Source organism: Lepidochelys olivacea (genome assembly GCF_965140295.1).
Source record: "Lepidochelys olivacea isolate rLepOli2 genome assembly, chromosome: 9".
Lineage (NCBI taxonomy): Eukaryota > Metazoa > Chordata > Testudines > Cheloniidae > Lepidochelys > Lepidochelys olivacea.
In genome coordinates this window covers 76,863,219-76,883,521 of record NC_140419.1, presented here as the reverse complement: position 1 = coordinate 76,883,521, position 20,303 = coordinate 76,863,219, and the positions used below count along the sequence as shown (strand labels likewise).

General features: G+C 42.6%; 1 protein-coding gene across 4 annotated transcripts in view; it reads left to right on the top strand.

Moving 5' to 3' along the window:
* The window catches only part of LPAR4 (lysophosphatidic acid receptor 4), a 60,919-nt gene that overhangs the window by 31,545 nt on the left and 9,071 nt on the right, over positions 1 to 20,303 (top strand). The window contains exon 2 of one of the 4 annotated variants that reach the window (XM_084639958.1): positions 6,901 to 6,949. The exons of 1 other annotated variant lie outside the window; for it this stretch is intronic. The gene's annotated coding sequence lies outside the window, so the exon portion shown is untranslated. Of the gene's footprint in view, positions 1 to 6,900; positions 6,950 to 7,755; positions 8,055 to 19,713; positions 19,783 to 20,303 lie in introns of those variants that run through there. 2 more of the 4 variants (XM_084639957.1, XM_084639960.1) reach the window with 2 other exon arrangements.

Sequence of the window (20,303 nt, the reverse complement as noted above, 5' to 3'; positions counted from 1 at the left end):
TGGGGGGGGGTCCTGGCTCTGGCTGGGGCTGCAGGCTCTGGGGTGGGGATGAGAGGTTTGGGGTGCAGGAGGGTGCTTGGGGCTGGGTCAAGGGAATTGGAGGGCAGGAGGGGGATCAGGTCTGGGGCAGGAGATTGGGGCACAGGGGGAGGCTCAGGTGTGCAGGCTCTGGGCCATGCTTACCTCAAGTGGCTCCCAAAAGCAGCGCCATGTCCCTTCTCCGGCTCCTGTGCAGAGGTGCAGCCAGGTGGCTCTGCACAGTGCCCCATCCGCAGGCACTGCCTCTGCAGCTCCCATTGGCTGCAGTTCCTGGCCAATGGGAGCTTCAGGGGTGGTACTTGGGGTGGGGGCAGTATGCAGAGCAGAGTCCCCTGGCTGCCCCAGGGGTGGTACTTGGGGTGGGGGCAGTATGCAGAGCAGAGTCCCCTGGCTGCCCCTATGTTTAGGAGCCAGAAGGGAGCCATGTCACTGCTTCTGGTAGCTGCTCGAGGTAAGCACTGCCCAGAGCCTGCACACCTGAGCCTCGCCCCATGCCCCAACCTCCTGCCCCAGACCTGATCCCCCTCCTGCCCTCCAAATCCCTTGATCCCAGCCCCAAGCACCCTCCTGCACCCCAAACCTCTCATCCCCAGCTCCAACCCCACCCCAGAGCCTGCACCCCCAGCCGGAGCCATGACCCCCCATGCCCAATGGGAATTCGAGGGCCAAATGAAAACAGGTGGCTGGCCCGTGGGCCGTAGTTTGCCCACCCCATTCTATATGCTGACACTCTTCATTCCCAGTTTGATTCCCAAGTGAATTATTCTAATTAAGAAGAATTTGAAATGGAAACATTGACAAACTATTAAGTATTCTAGCACCAGTGGGTATTGAATAGTATCTGCTAGAGCTGGTTTGGAATTTTTCATCAAAGTGTTTTTTCAATGGAAAATGTCATTTCTGCAAAAATCAAAGTTTTCAGCAGGAAAATGTAAGAAGAAAAATTAAAAGTAAAACTTTCTACTGGGAAAATCGAAATGAAACATTTTGTTTGGGTCACCCTGAATCAAAATCTTTTCGTTTGTCAACCAAACATCAAAATATTTCTTTTTGGCCTGGCTGAATTTTAATCTGGGTACGTCTGAGCAGCCACAATGTCTCATGAGAATTGTTGTTCAGGAGCCTTACACCCCCATTTCTGCGTATGGGCCGGACTCCCTAGCTGGCCTTCATCTTCCACGATACTGGAGATGTCCATTGCTACTAGAGACTTTCTTTACCTCAGTTGACTAAAGCCTGTGTTTTAGAAGCACAAGGTCACCATGAATTGTATTCCTGATGTGCATACGTGCAATGTAGCAGGTGGCCATGATGACCTACAGTTAGACCTGGTTGAAAAATTTGACAAAACTTTTTTCCGAATTAAAAAGTGCTGTTTTGTCACAACCAAAATGTTTTGATTTCAATAAAAATTTCATCTGGAAGGTTTCTTGGATCCAGGATGGAATAGCAGTTCAAAATGAGAGACAAAGAGAGAGATCAGTGTAGGCAATAGCCCTGGTGGTTAGGACTCTGAATAAAGCAGAGCATGGACTGGAACCCAGGTCTCCCACATCAGCAGTCTGCCCCGGCCTAATTTTAGGTCTCATGCAGGCTTAATCCCACCCTTCTCCCCAAACCTGAGTTGCCACAGCTGCCACTACCTCCTGCCCCTGAGGTGGGCCGTCCTCCTCCTGCTTAGAGTCAGTGCACCAGTGGCTATGTGGCTGTCATCCAGTGCTCCTTGATGTCGTCTGTGCATGCTGTGGAGTGAGAGGAGCTGCCACTCCTTGGCGAGCATATCCTGGAACACAGCCCAGTGAGGTGGTGGTGGCTGGGAGAAACAGAACATACAGACACCCCAATACCAACCCCACAGGCAGGAGGAGGAGAGCTGACCTAGCCCAAGCCCAAGAAGGTTCGGTTGTTTTGCCACCCAACCCAACCCAGACCCAGCACTTGTAGTCTCGTTCCAGTGAGTTTGGGTTGGATGCAGGTCTCTATCCCTCTCCGTAATGGCTGCGGAACCACCTGTACAGAGAGTCCGTCTCTCAATTGCTCCAGCTGGAGCAGTTCCACATTGTATAAATATTCACAGGGCGTGAGAGACAGAGACACTACAGCCCAGTGGTCAGGACACTAACCTGGGATGCCAATAGCCTGCTGGCTAGCTAGAGCACTTGCCTGGAGCATGCAGATTTCAAGCAGAGACTTGAACCTGATCTCCCAGACCCCAGGCAAGTGACTTAGGCACCAGGCTATTAGCTCCTTTGGTCTCCCTTGTACTCATGTGGGTTTGTTTGGGTGAAAAAATGTCAAGAGGTTTCATTTACTTTTTGCATCAGAACAAAAATTGATTTTGAAACCTTGAAATCTATTGTGAACCCTAACTGGTTTTCAGGCAGCCCAGTGTGTCCAAACACACAGCGTTCATAAACTCACAGCCAGGTTGTCCATCTTGGCAAACCAACCATCCACCAAACCAGGATGACACAAGTATTGTCTTCATAAACAACATCACTACACTGATGGACTGTGATGATTTCAAACAGTCACCCACCTGATGCATGAGGACACCCTCTCCTACTCCCTCACATTTCTCCTTGAGGCTAACGTCACCCCTGGTGCTTACAACAAGTCACTTCAATTGCTAGGCTAAGGGGACTTGGGTCAGTAGGTGAGGGGCAGTTGGGGGAAGTCAACATTTATGTAATTATAAAACTAAAATAAATTGAGTAGTGACTGTGTACGGAGAGCAAATGCCAGGAAATCTAAACACAGGGGATGATTGCCACTTCCGCTATAATACAAATGGTAAATATTTCATTGCCTCCATCTCCTCCTCCCTTTATACATGGTTTGTCTTCAAATTGTAGACTCTTTGGCACACAGAATATATTTACCTCTGATTTTATACAGCACTTAGCAAAATGGGGCCCTGATTCTGAATGGATCCTTTGACAGCTAATGTAATATAAATATTTAATAATCATAATAAGAATTGCAATAACAATTTGTAAAGACTGTAACAATGTGCCTGGAAGTATTCTCTTTAGCAAATGGTGCTTTTATCTTTGCTACTTAGACTTGTGCATGGCTTTGATAAGATGTACAGATTTTTTTTATAGGGGCCCAATATAATATTTCAGAATGTTTGGCACATGGTACAATACCAAGCAATGATTCATGCAGAAGCTAGTCACAAATTAAGTCTGCTTTTGTACAAAACAAAGAAAGGAAACAGAAATCACTCATGTGAAAGGAGGAGAGTTGGGACCAGTTAATGTCTATAATGTATATATATTCTAGGGGCTTTTAAAAATGCAAGTTATTGATTTCGTACCCTGTTTTGGCTACTTTGCAAGTAGAGCTGGGTGAATAATGGATTTTTTGGTTTATTGGCAATTTTGAAAAAAAAATTGTTCCAGGTCAAACTGAAAACAAGGTTTCTCAAAATTTTTGGTAAATCGAGTAGTTGAAAAAATATTGTTTTAGGTCAAAACATGTTTTGTTTGATCCAAAACAAAAATGTTTCCTTTAGGTATCAGGCATTCATGTTTTTTAAAATTTTAAATAAAATTAAATTTTTTTTTAAAAAGGCATTTTGAATAAAAAAATCAAAATGGTTTGTTTCTAAAATATAGAAACAATATGTTTAAAAAAACCCCTCAAATTCAAAAAAATTGAAACACTGAAACAATTCAGCAAAAGCTACACAAATTCGCAAAACGTTTTAGTGTAGCTAAATCCGCATTTTTTCCCCCCACCAAAAAAAAAAGTCACTTGAAAAATTTTGTCCAGTTCTACTTGTAAGTACCTTGAGGCAGGGACAACACCTTCCTGTGCACGTATATTTTGTAGGCACAATTGGATATGAATTCTAATAGAAACCAATGGCAGCTTCAGCAATAGAAATTAATGATAATTTGGAACTATGATATTCCATTCTTGGGGGCAAAATTTGCCTTTGAAACACAAATAAAACTTGAATTAAATGCAATGCAAGTAACGTACGCCAGTGCAAGGCAGAATGTGAGAGTTATTGGATCACTGACATGATCACAGATATGACAGAAAAGAGCACATCAGTAGGGCTTCATTGTACAAACACTAACTATGTGTACTCTAAAAGCATGGCAGCACTTTTGCTGAAAATGTTGTGTATTCTAAGCAGCCATGGTTCCTGATAAGATAACAGGCTAGGTTGATTTGTTTTCCAAAATAGCTGGAGATTGCTGATGTACTGCCAATATTTTAACAAGGGATGCCGACAAAATTCCATGTTCCCCCAAGTCTATGAACAAACCAATGGGATTAGGGGTGGGGAGGATGGATGCTGCAGAGAGGAATTCTGGGTGAAGACCTATGAGATCTATTAATTTGTTTTTCCATTTTAAAGAACACACTTCCACATAATCATAACCAAGGATGGAGTCAACACACGGCCGCCCTCTTTTTTGTGTTTTTGTTTGTTTTTGTTTGGTAAATTAACTTACATTATGAGCACTTTGTTGGCTATTTTTATACTTTATTGCTGAAAAAATTATACTGAGATTATTTATAGTATAACACAGTATTCAGCTTGTTTAATTAGAAGTGGGGAAGGATGGGGCAGAATGTGTATTTGAGAGCAGGTCTTGTGAGGGAACCAGGTAAGTGTCACCCAGAGAACATTTTTGGAAAATAACTGACGTTTACTCAGTTTAATCAGGTACTTTCCACAGGGTAAGGTTTGTTCTTTATGAGCCCTAGGAATTGCAATACTGGACCAGCACAGGGACTCTTCTAGTCCAGTCTTGTGCAGTTGCCAGTAAAACATGCTCCAGAAAAAAGAAAAGCCCATAATAGATAATTACGGAATAACTTGCCTATGCAAGAAGTTTCTTTCCAATTCCAGAGAGAGAGAGGGGGCAGGAATTATTTGGAATGGTTAGAGAGGGGAGTGAACTCCCTAAGGGGCAGGAAAGCCATCCCAACTCTCTCTTCAGCATGGCAGGAGAATTTTAATAAGGGGTTCCTGAGAGACCCCTCAAGCCCGCTGCTGCTAAAGATACCGGTTAATCAGTTAACAGTTAATAATTAAACCACTGCCTTGAGATAAAGCAACCACCCCAGATTAGTGCAGCGGTTTGATTAAATTCTAAAGGTATCAAAGTCACTGGTAAAGTTGCTAGGTTCTGGCTAACTATTATAATTGGCAGGATGCTGTTTTTTAAAAGATATATCCAGTGTTTATTCTTCAAAAGGAAACGTGGGAAAATTCTTGCAATGGCGGAAATACAGTAATTCTGGAGGACTGACCAAGTGACTGATATCTTTTAAGGGCTTTTGCCACGTAGGCTCACCACTAATCCACAGGGGTTTCTAGCCCCTCAGACTCTGCTTGACATGGCTACAGCTGTACAACAGCTTCAGATCAGCTAAGCTGCATTTCTTTTGCTGAACACCTTCAGGATGGCCTCAAGTGCAAATTTCAGGTTTAGTGAATTTGTACTGAGGGCACTCAGAGGCAAGAAACTGAAACAATTTCTGTTTTTCAGTCTGAAAGGCAAAGGCCCAATCGGGCTCTCTCTGAAGTCAGCTGTAAAATTCCCATTGCCTATTATTCCCATTGCCTATTATGGTAAAATCAATTTTCGTTATTTTCCAGGAAGCCAAATCAGACCTCCCTATGTGTATAAATCTATGGATACAATTTACTCTGGTGCAATAAGCCAGCATGAGGTCCTCCATACCATTTAAAGCATGCAGCTGAACCGTGTAGGGAATTCCTTAGTTTACCCATACTGGTGTATGGGATAAGTTCTCTGCACACCTGTGTGCTGAAGAGGTTTGTGTGTCAGCCTCCTACAGGCTGGTTTGGAAAGCGGCAATCAGAGGAGAATGGAGGATAGACCATACAATCTGCCACTATGTGGACAGTGTCCCTATTACCTTATGCTAGAAGTGTGGCGAGCCAGCAGCGACTATATCCCAGCCCATAAACTGGGGTACTGACCACAGAAATGGGGGATCAGCATGTCTGCAGCCCTACACCCTGCTTCTGGATTGGGATAGTGGCTTTAGTCTCCTCAACCCCTCCACTCCCATATCCTCTGCCCACAAAAATGTGATGAATCTGATTGTGGGTGGGTTACTAGGGGAGCTTTCAGTTGTGTGTTGCTCTGTAAATTAACACTGCTGCTATCTCCTCAGCCATATCTTCATTACTCATCTATATTCTCTCTCACCTTTAAATCCCAGGTACAAAAGGGAAAACTGACCCATTTTCACTTTGCACCTAAAAGCATTTGCAAATTCTTCACTTGCCATTTGAATCTATGTAGGTCTTTTTATGCAGTTTAAAGGGAGAATAAGTGAATCCTGACCGGATGAAATTCATTTATGGTCAAGGGAAGAAGGGCTACCACAGTGTCTGTGCTTCTGAGAGTTAAAGCTGCTATAATGTGAGATTCAAAAAGTTATTTGAGAGTCGACTGGATAAAAACCCATGGCAGCTGGTCATGATGACTCTCTCTCTCTCTCACACACACACACACACACACAGTCTGTAGGAGCAAGACAGAGAATCCTCTTTTTGCAGTGCTGTATCACCCGCCACTAGTCCAAGGAATAACATTCACTCCAGCTTCACAATGAGTTGTTTACTGGCCTTGGCTGCCTGTGAGAGCAGCCAGAAGAGAGCGGAGAAAAAGGAGAATAAACAAAATGAAATCAGGGCATGTGAGCTGTTTGGCTAAGTTTTAAAAACCAAAGTTTAAAAGCAGACTCAGGATCCCAAGCGGAGGGCTGGAGAAGGCTGGGAGAAAAGAAACGGACCACTACTTGCCATAAGAAAGTAAAGCTGAATAATTTGTCCACTAACATTGCTCTTCCTCCCAGACAGAAGACACCCGAAAACCTTTTCCTAGCTGAAGGGCTGGCACTGAAGGTAAGAGATAGAAATAAAACTCCTGGTTAATTGGTAAGTCAGGAGCCAGATTTACTGAGACAGTAAGATTTAGCAGACTGGGCTATAAAGACCTGAGAAGTGCTACCTCTCTGGAGATTGTGAACTTTATAATGATCTCCATAAACATTTGAAATCAAACTACCTTCTAAACGTTTTAAGCAGGAATCTAAGGCTTTCAGAGCAAACTGCTTGAGAGCAAGAGTCTAATCTGTTCTAGCTCATTTTTATCTAAACAGTTGCACACAGAATTTGAGATCAATAGGAAGTATGGAAAGATCAATAGGAAGTATGGAAAGATGTTAATATATTATCTTTATAAAGTTTCATTTTGCAGCCAGAGGGTGTTCTCTGGAGCATGCCTGACACAGAAATCTCTCCCCACCCCCCCTCCCTTTTTTTTTAATTGGGTAGGTGGGTGTGGGGGAAATCACTGTAGTTGTAGAAACAAAATTTGAGCTTTCAGTCCTGGGTATTCCCTTGCTTTACAGTTGCTAGTCTAAAGCAATACTCTGCTGCAAGCACACACACACACCAGCTGTGTCAGCTAACCAACCACTCAGGAAATAAGCTTTATCTATTGTCGAGCTGTACTTAAGCTGCTAATTCTTAACTGTGAAAGGTGCTTTTCCTGGGCAAGGCGCTTCAGGGAAAAACACAATCAGCCCAATGACTGGTGACTAAAAGCACAGAGGACGGGGCGGGATCACAGCTACTAATAATGCCTTCTTATCCAATGAAAAAGATTTCCCATTGAGACCCCCAAGAGTTCCCCCTGCCCACAGATCCTGCATAGACATTGGGCCTTCTCTTGCGTCCTGTTTCCTAAGGCATGATGGCTGCAACATTCAGCAGTTTCTCTCCCCTAACAAAGGAAAGGAGATAACTGCTAGTAGCCTCACATTTTAAAGGATGAACGACAATCCGTAAAAAGCTAGAGCAGGCAGATTTTACTTATGGGATTAAACAAACCTTTATTTAAAAAAAAAATGGATAAATCTATGGACTGCCAGAGAGGAATCTGTCTGAAAACTGCTAACTAGGTAGCTGTCTGGAGGCATGCTATCTCTAGCCCTATATCTCTTGGGTAAGTTTCTATTTTTATTTATTAATTTTCTGGTTCAGTTATAAAAGTGTACAGATTTAATGTCAGCTCTGAGAATCTGATTTTCATACTTTTAAAATCTCTGCGCAGACTGATGCCAGCTGTAACTATTGGAGCCAATAGAATGATTTCACTCGAAATAAATCTAGCCCACTAGGTTGGAATTGTGGAATATTTTAGTACTAACTTAGCAATACTTTTATCTGGGGAAAGATTTCATTTCTCTTGCCCAAGCCATAATATTATTTCTATGAAAGAAGTGCTAGTTTCCTGCAGTGATGTAGCAACATGTTTACAGTGAAAAGATTATCTCCATGTTTTTGGAATGCAATTACTCTGCAAAACTACTTACTTGCTATGAATTATTGCAGTGCAAACCATTGCAATGCACACTATCTCCTGAAGTCAGTATGACAAATTAAGGACCTCTGTTAGAGTTGTGTTTAATTAGCTAATTAATGTGCTTCAGCTAATCCAAATAATAGCAGCTTGTTCAATAATAAATTGTTTAGAACATTTTTTAACATTTTGAATTCAGTATCTGAAAGATACTGTTTAACTTAGGTTTAAACAAGCAAGCTCTATATTAAACAATGCTAATTTAGGCTGTCATCCTGCAAAGATTTCTATGCTTAGCGCACTGTGATAGTGCATACAGTTAAGCACGTGTCCAAATCTTTGCAGGATCAAGGCCCTAGAAACTATATTTCCAGAACTGAGTATAAGAGTCAACATTTCTCATTTTGTAAAACTGTTTTATTTTAAAGAATTAAGGGGCATTCATTTGCAGCCAAATTCTGGTCCCTTTTAATCAATGGCAAAACTCCCATAGATTTCAATAGGGCCATGATTTGGCTGTAAGTATATGTAAAAACTTATTAAATATAAAATTTATTAGGCATATAAGATGCCTAGTTATTATTAAAATGTGATGCTTTTAAAAAGAGAATTACAAATAAAAATCCCTTAGTTTTTTCACCATCTCAAGAACGGTTTGCAGCACAAATACTTTTAAATAACAGTGCTGAGTTTTTCTTTAAGACAAGGCAGTTCTATAATTTATTATTACTCCAATAGATGAATAGAATAGTTAGCAAAACCTAAAGGATGAGGAAGTTCAAAGCTCAGTGAGGATATCCTCTCACCCTACAATACTTTTTCCATCCTCTTTCTCTTGTTAGTTCTATGAAAGCCAAAGCAAACCTAGCAGGAAGCTAACCTTACTACTTTAAAGAGTTCAAAGCTTATTAACTTAAAGAGTCCTCAAATACATGGGGAAGGGGAGAAAGGACCCAGTGTACATTCCTTTTTACTCCTTAGAGACTAAAAATGAGATTTCTCCTGACTAGGGTTTAGGTCAGTTGATAAAACCAGTGTCCTTTAAATTCTGGAGATAGAAGTTCAGAACATACAGAGAAAGTACAAATAGAATCATGCCTGAATGCAGTTACCTATTAACTTTCATTTCAGAAGATGTGGTTTGACAAGGAACAGAAAGAAAATACATCAACTTGTCTCTCGTCATGTTCTCTGACAGAAGTGAGATATTAATGGTAATAGTTTCTAAGTGCTGCAGATCACAAACAGCAGAAAAGATGCAATCCTAGCAGTAGCACTTTCCGCCCCTAGAGGCTGTGTAACATAACTAGGGTGACCAGATAGCAAGTGGTGAAAAATCGGGACGGGGTGGGGGACAATAAGAGCCTATGTAAGAAAAAGCTCCAAAAATCAGGACTGTCCTGGTAAAATCGGGACATCTGGTCACCCTAAACATAACGGATAGAACATGGGACTAGGAATAGGAAACCTATAGTCTAGTATCTAGTACTGCCACTTTTAAGGGTATGTCTGCACTTCAGAATTAGTCCAGGCTTTTACCCAGGTGTCGCTCCTAGCCCCTGTCCTATCCAACCTCAAAAACCTCTCACCTGAGAGAAGTGCTTTCAACCCTGGGTTAGAGCTGAGATTCTGCTTTCACTTGGACGGGTAACCCACCCACTTTGCAGTGAGGATGCAGTCTAAATCACTGCATTATTGATAGTCCACCAATGCCTTCCCACAATTTCACCCGTGTGCTCAGAACAGAACTTCTCCCACAATTCACTGGGAAAGAATCAGAGCAGCTCAGCTTACTGCAGCATGAAGACTCATGGGATGTGCCCACAGAAGTCCTAATGACACGCATGGGGGAACACAGCATCAGTTAGGACACAGTAACTTGGGTGTGGTTTTACAGTGTGGTCACTCACATCCAGGCCAACTCTGCAGAGAATTCATACCCTTACATGCAGGTTGGGTCTGAGCCTGTCCCCATTGACTTCAGTGGTGCAAAACCAGACCCTCTAAGTTCTGGATCAGTTTCCAAAATAGGGAAAACCATAATTAAAACCCTGCCATATCTCATAGGATTAACAGCATTACAAGGTTTACTAAATGTTTGCAAAGAGCTGTCTATGTGTAAATCACTATAAAGTTGCTCTGTATTTGTATTAATATTATAGGATTTCTTCAGTCAATTTGGCCACAATTGTTAAAGTATTTATACTCATATTCTTCCTGATTTGTCAGTCTACTTATGTTAATTTTTTAAGATATATTTGTGTTTGTTAGAGTTCACCAAAACATGACATCTAGTTATAGAAGATTGCAGCCCTAGCTTGCCTGCTAGAATTTAGACCAGGTTGGTAGTGAAGAACATTAATTACCATATGACACATTGTTGGCCTTCCATACGGAAAGCGAGCTGATTAAATCAATCCAGTCCCTGGCTATTTGCATGGACAGCTGTCTACTGCCACAAATGACATTCTATTTAACTATCCCACCAGACAGACATAGGACTGAATGGGTATGGAGCCTGAAATCCCCATCCATCCCCAGTGGGGTTTTACCAGGTCAAGTGGGTATAAAGGATTGCTCTGCTGCTATGCTTGTTCCATAAATAATATGACTTTAGTCTCTGGGGACATGAAGCCACCACCTTTCACAAAAGTTTAATTATTTTACTGGAAAGAGAAGTTATCTATTCACCAGAGCAGACAGTGGTGGTACATGTTTTGCTCAAATGCACCATCTCCTGCATTTACTCAAGAGAGACTGTGCTCTGAAAGGGTGAAAACCAGTTCAGTTTCAGTAACAGTTTAGCCTGTCCTGATCCCCCTTAAATGAGAGAGCTTTCTGAATTATTTGTAGTTTTGTTTTCTAGAAAATTCAAATACTATCTTTATCTTGGCAAGTTTGAGCAAGGGAATTTGAACAGTGTTCATCAGTCATTCAACTTCAGAAATGAATACATACGAAGGCAACAATAGCTTGCTTTTTGTATCATAGGTCTTAATGAAATACACACAATATGCTTTTTCATAATACTTTAAAAAGTTATGTATGTTCACAAAGAAAGTCACATCTGAAAAGATGTTTTTGTTTTCAAGTTAAATATGAGTTGTATTGCATTACTCAAAAATAACACCACCTCCCCTCAAACCATGCTGTAGTTTTCCCACCATTCTCTGTCATTCTTGGAAATATGGCATCTAGAAATTGAATTATGGGAATGAAATTATGGTGTCTCTGAATCTGCGTTTTTCTAAGGACAAATCATTCTAGCTTTATTCCATTATTATAGCTTTGCTCCCTGTAGTTTATTACTGAAGGAGTAAGATGTCACAACTCTCGCTGTCTGTTAGCTTTCAGCACTCGGGTGTGTTTTCTCTTATGTATTTTCATTATAATTTACTGATTTTTTTTCAATTTACAAAACAAAATAAAAGCCTGATTTACTGGAGAACCCTGGTTAGGAATATGACATTTTCTCTGTGAGAGGGTATAGATGCTTCTGTGAAAACACCAATCAAGCCTCTAGGTCAGTTTACATCAGTTTTGGCAAAGGTACCTGTGACACATAAAATATGGATGCCTAATGTCCAAAACCATGTGATAATCTAACTCCAAGGAGGTGCTGATTACCTTCAGCTCTCAGGCTATGTCTAGACTGCAGTGTAAGCTCAGGGTTCAAACTCAGGCTCAAGCCTAACCCCCCTTCTGTCTACACACAAATCGTGCTAATGCAGGGCTTGGTCCCAGGAGCCCACGAGTTGGAGGGTCTGAGACTGAATCAGCTAGGACCCTGTTGCTCTGCAGTGTAGATGCAGGCCCATTGGACTCCACCAGCTGGGAGTCCACCAGATGTATCTCACAATCCCACCGTCCGACTTTCTTTGTCTTCTGGACAGTCAAGTTTGGTGGACAGTCAATTTTCCCCCCATACTGTACCACAAACACAGAGCTAGAGCAACCATATTTTGGGAGGGCACTAGGAAGTCTCGGGTATGGGTTGTTGGACTCAGGCCTCCATAATGCAGTGCAGATGCTGGAGCCTCACGTTGGGACCCCAGGTTCAACAATTCCTAACCTGTGGTTACAAATGAATGTAGACGTTCAAGCTCTGGGTTAACAAACCCAGGGTCTGCTAATTCAAGTTCTACTAACCCTGAGTTTACATTGCAGTGTAAACATACCCAAAAATAGTCAGCTCCTCGGCTAGTGCAAAGCAGCACCATTCCAGTGCAGTAAATGGTAATACGTCCATTTACACCAGATGAGGATCTAGTCTATAGGCTTCAGTGGGAGTTGCGGGTGCTCAGCACTTTCCAGGATCAGGCCCTTTGAGAGAGCCTTATTACATCAATAAGATCACCTACCAAACCCGTGCAGGGTGCACATCCTGCAAGTTCTGGAGCACTCCTGTGGGGTGCTGAGTGCCTTCAACTCCTGCTGACTTCAGTGGGGGAGGAATGAAGCACCTCAAAGGAGATCAAACCTGTAATCCCCTCATCACAGAGTTTTATAACTGCAAAATCCTGAGACTCATTTGTATTCTGATGGAGGCTGAGTGAAACTTCACTGAAGCTGGTGGGCATAAGACACCATTCATTCAGGATAAATGTAAGATGCAGTTAAGCTTCTTTTTACAGTAAGATAGATGAAAGTGTAGGAGCCCCTGCCCCAAACACAGGCCATATGCAAGGCTGGTCAGAAAAATGACTTATTGGGCAGTGGGGTTATACTGGGAATTATCTGATAGAGGTGTGCATGTGAGAGCAGAAGCACCCAGAGAACATGCAGAGAAGCAGGCCAAAAGCCAAGCAAGACAGCAAGAGAAGCACTGAAGACATGGCTGAGAGAGAAATCCAAAAGAGAGAGGGAACTTTTGGGCAGAGTGCTGGCTGGAAAGAGACTTTGAACTTGGAACAAAGAAACTCCTTCCTGTTTGATTCCTCTTGTGTTCAGGGAAATAGGACTTTGTACATTCTTTGTAAATAAATGGGATTGCATCAAAGAAATACCCGACTCCAACATCATTTTCTCCTTCTAATGGAAACAACCTACTAAACTCCAAACATTGGCTAACTGGTTAGGTCACAAGCATAACAGGGTTTTTAAAATAATTTTTCATTGATTGTTTTCTGTACTACATTCTCTGTTGGATTTTCCAGATTTTGCATGGTCTACTGCTATGCTGGCCAACAGCAGCACTACATTAGATCTAGCTATACCAGTGTAAAGAGAGATCCACCCAGTAAAAGACTTGGGCATGAAAAAAGACACACGCAAAATTACAGTCTCAGTCTTCAGACATCATATTGAGGTTCCTTTGAAAGTTAGGCCCAAAAGGTTGAGTTCTCTTTTTACTAATAATAATCCATTAATATATATGAATTGAGGATCAAGTTTACCACATCAGTGTACACACACATTATGGTGACAGTTTGAAACATTTACTGGAATGTAGCTCTAATCTTAGAATAGATTAGGGGATGAGGGGTCTGGGAAGAAGGCATTTTTAGTGAAAGGAAAAAACAAAATATCTTGCCCTGAAGGTCAGCATATGATTATTGGTTAGGTCAGTTCACCATTCCGATAAAAGGAAAATGTTTTAATGAGCTAAACACAAAACAGATAGAGCACAGAGAAGTCGCCATGCACAGGAAACGCCTTGTAGCTCTCCAAGGACTGTTAGAAGAGTCAACAACAGTGCTGATCAATCCAAAAGGAAACAAACGGTTATCCTTTAGGATTATAATTTATATAGATCAGGTTTCCCTTTCCACATTCAGTGAAGAAAAATCTCTAGGAAGAACCACCCTAATCCTGGCTCCTGTTTTGGCCACTTTATTCTCCTCTGCTAGTGCAAAAAGGAGCTGTAGGACCATGGGTGCAGGTTGGGGGACAGGAGGGGTTGCCTCCCCAAATGGAGGCAATGTGTGGGGGGGGTTACATGCCACTGCTCCCTCCCCCAATTGCTGCGAGTGCTGCAGGCTAGGGCAGCTCAGTGGGGACTCTCCAGACGGGCCCAGCCATCCCTATGGGGTGGGACCTGTTTGTTCACCAACACCCCTCCCCCTGCCCCACAAGCTGGGCCCAGGCAGGACACCAGCCTTGCTCCCCACTTGCTCGGACTGGTGTGCAGCCCTTTGTCAGGCAGCCATAGGCCAGCTATGGCAGCAGCAGGGTCCTGGGAGAAGGGTTGGGGCTTGTCTCCAAGGTGACCCAGCCCCGCACCATGTCTGCGCCCAGCCATGGCCCTGGCCCCTTTGTCCGGGGTTCATGCGGCGCCACCGCGGGTGGGCAGTGCAGGCGCGGGGCCCGCATGGGCAGTGGGAGCGGGGACACTGCCCAGAACCACCACAGTTTCTCCCATCCCACCCCTACAGTGGGAGAGGCCAAGAGAAAGGGGGTGTGGCCAAGGTGTGTCTACCCCTGGCTGATTCCTGGCTGCTAGAAGGGCCTGTTAGGACCCAGGATTATGCCAAAGGTTCAGATGGCCCCAGCTCTGGAGTAGTCTAAAACTTTGCTTTTTGTCTAATGTATTTCATCTGGGATCGACAGCACTGAAACATGGTGAAATCCTGGCCCTACTGAAGTCAATTGGCTTTTTGCTACTGATATCAGTGGAGCCAGGATTTCATCAATTATTTCAGCCTCAGCACCCACGAGGTACATAAGAACAGCCATACTGGGTCAGACCAAAGGTCCATCCAGCTCAGGATCCTGTCTTCTGACAGTTGCCAATGCCAGGTGCCCCAGAGGGAGTGAACCTAACAGGCGATGATCAAGTGATCTCTCTCCTGCCATCCATCTCTACCCTTTAACAAACCTTTAACAAAAATGGGACACCATTCCTTACCCATCCTGGCTAATAGCCGTTAATGGACTTAACCTCCATGAATTTATCTAGTTCTCTTTTAAACCCTGTTTAGTCCTAGCCTTCACAACCTCCTCAGGCAAGGAGTTCCACAGGTTGACTGTGCGCTGTGTGAAGAACTTCCTTTTATTTGTTTTAAACCTGCTCCCCATTAATTTCATTTGGTGGCCCCTAGTTCTTATATTATGGGAACAAGTAAATAATGTTTCCTTATTCACTTTCTCCACACCACTCATGATCTTATATACCTCTATCATATCCCCCCTTAGTCTTCTCTTTTCCAAGCTGAAAAGTCCTAGTCTCTTTAATCTCTCCTCATATGGGACCCGTTCCAAATCTCTAATCATTTTAGTTGCCCTTTTCTAATGCCATTATATCTTTTTTGAGATGAGGGGACCACATCTGTATGCAGTATTCAAGATGTGGGTGTACCATGGATTTATATAAGGGCAATAAAATATTCTCTGTCTTATTCTCTATCCCTTTTTTAATGGTTCCTAACATCCCATTTGCTTTTTTGACTGCCGCTGTGCACTGCGTGGACGTCTTCAGAGAACTGTCCACAATGACTCCAAGATCTTTCTCCTGATTAGTTGTAGCTAAATTAGCCCCCATCATATTGTATAGTTGGGGTTATTTTTTCCCAATGTGCATTACTTTACATTTATACTCATTAAATTTCATTTGACATTTTGTTCCCCAATCACTTAGTTTTGTTAGATCTTTTTGAAGTTCTTCACAGTCTGCTTTGGTCTTAACTATCTTGAGCAGTTTAGTATCATCTGCAAACTTTGCCACCTCACTGTTTACCCCTTTCTCCAGATCATTTATGAATAAGTTTAATAGGATTGGTCCTAGGACCGATCCTTGGGGAACACCACTAGTTACCCCTCTCTATTCTGAAAATTTACCATTTATTCCTACCCTTTGTTCCCTGTCTTTTAACCAGTTCTCAGTCCATGAAAGGATCTTCCCTTTTATCCCATGACAACTTAATTTACGTAAGAGTCTTTGGTGAGGGACCTTGTCAAAGGCTTTCTGGAAATCTAAATACACTATGTCCACTGGATTCCCCTTGTCCACATGTTTGTTGACCCCCCTCAAAGAACTCTACCCTTTACAGAAACCATGTTGACTTTTGTGCAACAATTTATGTTCTTCTATGTGTCTGACAATTTTATTCTTTACTATTGTTTCAACTAATTTGCCCGGTACTGACGTTAGACTTACCGGTCTGTAATTGCCAGGATCACCTCTAGAGCCCTTCTTAAATATTGGCGTTACATTATCTATCTTCCAGTCACTGGGTACAGTAGCTGATTTAATGGACAGGTTACAAACTATAGTTAATAATTCCGTAATTTCACATTTGAGTTCTTTCAGAACTCTTGGGTAGATGCCATCTGGTCCCAGTGACTTGTTATTGTTAAGTTTCTCAGTTAATTCCAAAACCTCCTCTAGTGACACTTCAATCTGTGACAATTCCTCAGATTTGTCACCTACAAAAGACGGCTCAGATGTGGGAATCTCCCTAACATCCTCAGCCGTGAAGACTGAAGCAAAGAATTCATTTAGTTACTCTGCGATTACTTTATTGTCTTTAAGTGCTCATTTTGTATCTTGATTGTCCAGGGGCCCTACTGGTTGTTTAGCAGGCTTCCTGCTTCTGATGTACTTAAAAAACATTTTGTTATTACCTTTTGAGTTTTTGGCTAGCTGTTCCTCAAACTCCTTTTTGGCTTTTATTATTAAATACATTTAATTTGGCAGTGTTTATGCTCCTTTCTAATTACCTCACTAGGATTTGACTTCCACTTTTTAAAAGATGCCTTTTTATCTCTCATTGCTTCTTTTACATGGTTGTTAAACCACGGTGGCTCTTTTTTAGTTCTTTTACTGTGTTTTTTAATTTGGGGTGTACATTTAAGTTGAGCCTCTATTATGGTGTCTTTGAAAAGTGTCCGTGCAGCTTGCAGGGATTTCCCTCTAGTCACTGTACCTTTTAATTTCTGTTTAACTAACCTCCTCAATTTTGCATAGTTCCTCTTTCCGAAATTAAATGCCACAGTGTTGGGCTGTTGGGGTGTTCTTTCCACCACAGGAATGTTAAATGTTATTATATTATGGTCACTATTTCCAAGCGGTCCTGTTATAGTTACATCTTGGACCAGATCCTGTGCTCCACTCAGGACTAGATCAAGGACTAGACTAGGGGGGAGGGATAGCTCAGTGGTTTGAGCATTGGCCTGCTAAACCCAGGGTTGTGAGTTCAATCCTTGAGGGGGCCATTTAGGAATCTGGGTCAAAAATTGGGGATTGGTCCTGCTTTGAGCAGGGGGTTGGACTAGATGACCTCCTGACGTCCCTTCCAACTCTGATATTCTGTGTGATTCTGTGAGAGTTGCCTCTCCCCTTGCGGGTTCTCGTACCAGCTGCTCCAAGAAGCAGTCATTTAAAGTAGTGAGAAATTTTGTCTCTGTATTTCGTCCTGAGGTGACATGTACCCAGTCAGTATGGGGATAATTGAAATCCACCACTATTATTGAGTTTTTTATTTTGATAGCCTCTCTAATCTCCCTTAGCATTTCTTTGTCACTATCACTGTCCTGGTCAGGTGGTCGATAATAGATCCCTACTGTTAAATTCTTATTAGAGCATGGAATTACTATCCATACAGATTTTATGGAACATGTGGATTCATTTAAGATTTTTAGTTCATTTGATTCTACATTTTCTTTCACATATAGTGCCACTCCCTCCCCACCCTGTACGGCCTGTTCTGTCCTTCCGATATATTCCTGGAATGATTGTGTCCCACTGATTGTCCTCACTCCACCAGGTTTCTGTGATGCCTATTATATTAATATCCTCCTTTAACACGAGGCACTCTAGTTCACCCATCTTATTATTTAGACTTTGAGCATTTGTGTACAAGCACTTGAAAAACTTGTCACCGTTTATTTGTCTGCCCTTTTCTGATGTGTCAGATTCTTTATGTGAATGTTTCTCATCTGATCTGGCCCATACTTTATCCTCTTCCATCCTCTCCTCCTGACTGAAACCTAGAGAATCTCTATCAATAAACTCTCCTCTCAGAGAAGTCTCTGTCTGATCCACATGCGCCTCTGCAGCAATCGGCTTTCCCCATCTGCTTAGTTTAAAAACCTTTTTAATGTTAAGTGCCAGCAGTCTGGATCCACTTTGGTTTAGGTGGAGCCCATCCTTCCTATATAGGCTCCCCCATCCCAAAAGTTTCCCCAGTTCCTAATAAATCTAAACCCGTACTCTTCACACCATCGTCTCATCCATGCATTGAGACTCTGAAGCTCTGCCTGCCTACCTGGCCCTGCACGTGGAACTGGAAGCATTTCTGAGAATGCCACCATAGAGGTCCTGGATTTCAGTCTCTTTCCTAGCAGCCTAAATTTGGCCTCCAGGATATGTCTCCTACCCTTCCCTATGTCATTGGTACCTACATGTACCATGACCACCAGCTCCTCCCCAGCACTATGCATAAGTCTATCTAGATGCCTCGAGAAATCCACAACCTTTGCACCAGGCAGGCAAGTCACCATACAGTTCTCCTGGTCATCACAAACCCAGCTATCTATGTTTCTAATGATCGAATCTCCTATTACTAACACCTGCCTTTTCCTAATGACTGGAGTTCCCTCCCCCAGAGAGGTAACCTCAGTGCAAGAGGATACCCCAACATCATCTGGAAGGAGGGTCCCAACTATGGGAAGGTTTACTTCTGTTCCCATTGACTCCTCTCCTTCTCTGGGCCTTTCATCCTCCTTAACAGTGCAGGGGCGGTCTGACCAGAGGTGGGACAAATCTACAGTGTCCTGGAAAGCCTCATCAACATACCTCTCTGCCTTCCTTAGCTCCTTCAGTTCCGCCACCCTGGCCTCCAAAGCCCATACACTGTTTCTGAGGGCCAGGAGCTCTTGCACCAAATGCACGCATGTCACCCACCCACAAGAGGCAGGTAATCATACATGCTACACTGAGTGCAATAAACTGGATAGCCCCCACTCTGCTGCTGAGCTTCTGCCTGCATTTTCTCCTACAGCTACCTAGGTTAATGATAGGGTTTTTGTTTAAATCAAGGAGTTCTGATTATAGTTTAGTTTAAAGGTTTTAAACAATGGCAAGTGTACCTCACCCCCTTTCCAAACCCCCTCTCAAAACTCCCTGTTACAGTCCCTGGTCGCTTGCTCACTGCTTTATAAAGCCCTGGCCTTGTTGATAGCCCCGCCCCCTGACTACGGCTCAGCCAGTGAACAGAGTCTTCTAGATTTCAAACCTTGTTTAGAAGCTCACTGCTTCCAACTGCCGGCCACAGCACACGGTCCTTCAAACAAACAAACACAAGCTCAGCACGCAGCAAGTAACCCCCAAACACAAACACACACTATAGACAGCCACTTGCCCCAAGGGTCCCGTATTTGCTCCTCCTTCACCTGGAGAACTCCTTCTCGAAACTCCCTGCAAAGCTCAAAGGTAAGTAGCATTTGTGCTCGTAAATATGGGGAAACTGAGATAATATAGGTGCTGAAGGTACACAGCAAGTCAGTGCCAGAGCCATGAATGAAAGCCTGACTCCTTCCCTTATTGTAAGGCACTAGAAAACTCTACCTTTCACTGTAACCTACATTTCATCTTCCTAACAGTAAATTGCTTTGTTAAAATATGCATGTTTGTGTGTCGGAGGATCTTGTTTGGCTCTTTGGAGTTAGAGGCTTTAAAGGGACAACTTAAAAGTCACACTCTATCTGAATATGTTTTCCTACTATTGTCACAGATAACACCTAGGATTACTAGAGTTGCAAGATTAGAAAAAAGTCTCTTTTCTGCTTTCAGTTACTTTGTACATTTAACAACACTTTGTTTATAGACAGTTTCATTGTTTTCTGTTGTCTGTCAACCAGTTTCTTCTGTTCATGTGGCTTTTTCACACATCAACAGGAAAGAGGAAAAAAAACTTTTGAAAATAGGAAAAAGTTACTTTAAAACCACAATAA